Raw genomic sequence first — 4,448 nt, forward strand, 5'->3', positions numbered from 1 at the left:
TGCCCGGTTAATTTTTTGTATTTTTAGTAGAGACGGGGTTTCTCTGTGTTAGCCAGGATGGTCTCAATCTCCTGACTTCGTGATCCACCTGCCTTGGCCTCCCAAAGTGCTAGGATTACAGTCCTGAGCCATCGCACCTGGCCGACACTTTCCTTCAAAGATAGTTACAAAGCAAGTATATTTTCTCTCACTTCTCCTTTCTATATTGTATGAAAATCTTAGCTAGTGCAATAAGGCAAGGAAAAGAAATAAAAGATACACAAGTTGGGAAGGAAGAAAAGAAACTGTCTTCATTTGACGATGATATGTTGTCTATGTGAAAAGTCTCAAATAATCAACAGTGCAACAAAAAATCCTGGCACAACTAAGTGAGTATAGCAAGGTCATGGGATACAAGGTTAACATACAAAAGTCAATTGCTTTCCTACATATCAACAATGAACAACTGGAATTTGAAAGAGGAAGAACAACATGTTGACAGCATGCAAAAAATAAAATACTTAGATATAAATGTAACAAAATATTACAGGATCTCTATATGGTAAACTTAACCCTAAATAGAGAGTCAGTGGTCATGGATTGGAAGACTCCATAGTTTTACAACTCAGTTCTTCCCCACTTAATCTGTAGATTCAGTGTAATCTCAATCAAAATTCTAGCAAGCTATTTTTTAGACCCAACAAATTAATTCTAAAGTTTATATGGAAAGGCAAAAGACAATAATGGCCAAGAAAATACTGAAGAACAACAAAGTTGGAAGAATCACAATATCCTTTTAAAGATTTAATATAAAGTATTGTCATCATTACAGCATGGTACTGGCAAAAGAATAGACAGATAAGTCAGTGGAACAGAACAGAGTGCCTAGAAATAGACACACACAAATATAGTAAATTATCTTTGACACAGAAGTAAAGTCAATTAAATGTAGAAAGGATAGTGTTTTCAACAAATGGTTCTGTCAAATATGCAAGCTCTTATACATTTCACAAAAATTGACTCAAAATGGATCATAGACATAGGTATAAAACACAAAACTATAACACTTCTATAAGATAGCATAGGAGAAATTCTAGATTTCCTTTGGCATGGTAATGAGTTTTTAGATACATCAAAAGGATGATTTATGAAAGAAAAAGTTGATACATCAGACTTTATAAAAATTAAAACTTCTGCTTTGTGAATGGCACTGTTCAGTGAATCAAAAGACAAGTCATAGGCTGTGAGAAAATGTGGATATACAGATTGTTAGGTCCGTAAGATGCAATATTATTCAGCTACAAAGAAATAAGCTATCAAGTCATTAAAAGACATTCATACAGCCAACAGACACATGAAAAAATGCTCATCATCACTCGCCATCAGAGAAATGCAAATCAAAACCACAATGAGATACCATCTCACACCTGTTAGAATGGCCATCATTAAAAAATCAGGAAACAACAAGTGTTGGAGAGGATGTGGAGAAATAGGAACACTTTTACACTGTTGGTGGGATTGTAAACTAGTTCAACCATTATGGAAAACAGTATGGCGATTCCTCAAGGATCTAGAACTAGATGTACCATATGACCCAGCCATCCCACTATTGGGTATATACCCAAAGGATTATAAATTATTCTACTACAAAGACACATGCACACGTATGTTTATTGCAGCACTATTCACAATAGCAAAGACTTGGAATCAACCGAAATGTCCATCTGTGACAGACTGGATTAAGAAAATGTGGCACATATACACCATGGAATACTATGCAGCCATAAAAAAGGATGAGTTTGCGTCCTTTGTAGGGACATGGATGCAGCTGGAAACCATCATTCTTAGCAAACTATCACAAGAAGAGAAAACCAAACACCGCATGTTCTCACTCATAGGTGGGAACTGAACAATGAGATCACTTGGACTCGGGAAGGGGAACATCACACACTGGGCTTATCATGGGGCGGGGGGAGGGGGGAGGGATTGCATTGGGGAGTTATACCTGATATAAATGATGAATTGATGGGTGCTGTCGAGTTGATGGGTGCATCACACCAACATGGCACAAGTATACATATGTAACAAACCTGCACGTTATGCACATGTACCCTAGAACTTAAAGTATAATAAAAATAAAATAAAATAAAAAAAAAGTAAAAAAAAAAAAAAAAAAAATTATAAATGAGCCAACTACTTGCTTTACCTACTTGAGATCAAAAATTTTATTTTTTTCAATGGACTAACTAAATAAAATTAATATTTATGTTGGAAAAAAAAAAAAGACACTATGAATCTTAAATGCATGTTGCTAAGTGAAAGAAACTAGTTTGAGGAGACTAATACTGTATGTTTCCATTTATATGACATAATGGAAGAGGCAATACTAAAGCAATAATAAAGATATGAGTGGTTTTAAGGAGTTAGGGGTGGGAAGAGGGCATGGAGATGGTTGAATAGGAGGAAGACTGGTGAGTTTTATATAGTGATGAAACTCTTCTGTGTAATATTGTAATCTTGGATACATGACTCTATGCATTTGCCAAAACCCATAGCACTTTACAGCACGAAGAGTTATCCTTAAAGCTTGCAAATTTTCAAAAAGCCCACTTAGGAGGTTGGGGGATCCCAGCACAGGATGAAGAATGTGACAAAAACAATCTAACTCTATTAAAAATGTATAAAACAAGAGTGTGGGAAAAAAAGATGCTGAGCTAAGTAGCTCTGGAAATGATTGGAGTTTATAAAATGAAAGGCAAAATAAAACATACAAAAATATTCTACTCTAACAGAAAAACTTGCTTTCCATGTGAATACAATTAATAACTCTGACAGTGCTATGTATGTACACTGCAATTGAAGAATTAATAAATTCTTCATGGCTGATAATGGGAGCCACATTTCTTACTGCTGGATTCAAAGTTTACAGATAAGTAAGGGAGAATGCTAGATTGACCCATGTGGTAATGCGTTTAAGTTTTAGACATCCATATGCACTCAATATTAGCTTACTAAAAGTATGGATGATTACATACATGAATATTCATAGATATCTGTGTATGCATGAATTAGTTTATACACACTTATTTTCTTGTTCTGTCAGCTGAGAGGTCAAGGAAGTAATGACACTTTAGCAGCAATGAACGCACATAGCACCAAGATCTTGGCTTCTAATACCATTCCCCAATAAAAGAAACCAGAGTTCCTTGGAGAAATGGCTTATTCTAGGTCTGAGGCAGGGAATACACAAGAAAGGCCTGCAGCATCTTGTAATTTCAGAAAGTAATAAAATATTTTTATAACCTTATAAAGATTGAGATATGTCAAAGGGAAATAGAAGCCAATCAGAAGGGCTCCTAATGGCCAAAGAGCAACAAATAAAACAGTATTAAATTATAACCCAAAATATAAAATAAATATACGTTCATGTGTCCATACTGATATAAATAAGTGACTGAAGAAATAATAAATGGAGTGAAGAGACAAACCTCCTGTATGGAAAAATTTCCCATTATTTACGTAGATACTCCACCCTCAAGGAGGAGGAGCAGAACTCCTCATTCCTTAAGTGTGGGCCGAATATGATGACCTTTTTCCAAAGGGTATAGTATGGAAAAAGGGAAAAAGTAATTTTACAGTAGAGAAACCTGACAAACACTACTCCAGCAAGGTGATCAATATCAATGTCAATTGCTGTAGGTTTATGTGGCTAATATGTATCCTTGATATTATATAGTGAGAAGGACACTTTGTCACAGTGATCCTCTTGCCCAGAACCCATAACTTCAGTCTAATCATGAGAAAAACACCAAACAAATTCCAATTAAGAGATACTCTATAAAATATCAGCCAGTACTTCTCAAAACTGTCAAGATTATTAAAAATGAGTAGAGTCAGCAAATCTGCCATAGCCAAGAAAAGCCTAAGGAGACATGATGACTAAATAGAATATGGCATCCTGGATAACAACTTGGAACAGAAAAGGACACTAGGTTAAAAGGAATTCTGAATAAAGTTTAAACTTTAGTTAATAATGTGCCAATATTGGTTCATTACTTACAACAAATATACCATAACCACATTAGATGTGAGTAACAGGAAACTGGGTACAAAGTATTTTTGCACTCAGTGTCCCCAATTCACATCTAATATTGGGAACCCTGTGCTATCTTCACCATTTTCCCCTAAATATAAAAGTGTTCTAAAAAATAAAGTATACTAAAAAATAAACACATTTAAATTAACTAAAAACAGTACAACGAAGAAATAAATAACACAGTGGAATAATGAAGTATTTGAATTAATTGAGAAAATTTAAATGAATATAAAGAAAATTTCATTTTAAAAACATTGGCAGACTTGGGCCGGGTGCAGTGGCTCACGCCTGTAATCCCAGCACTTTGGGAGGCCAAGGCGGGTGGATCACGAGGTCAGGAGATCAAGACCATCCTGGCTAACATGGTGAAACC

The sequence above is a fragment of the Colobus angolensis genome, unplaced genomic scaffold (genome assembly GCF_000951035.1).
Source record: "Colobus angolensis palliatus isolate OR3802 unplaced genomic scaffold, Cang.pa_1.0 Scaffold292, whole genome shotgun sequence".
Lineage (NCBI taxonomy): Eukaryota > Metazoa > Chordata > Mammalia > Primates > Cercopithecidae > Colobus > Colobus angolensis.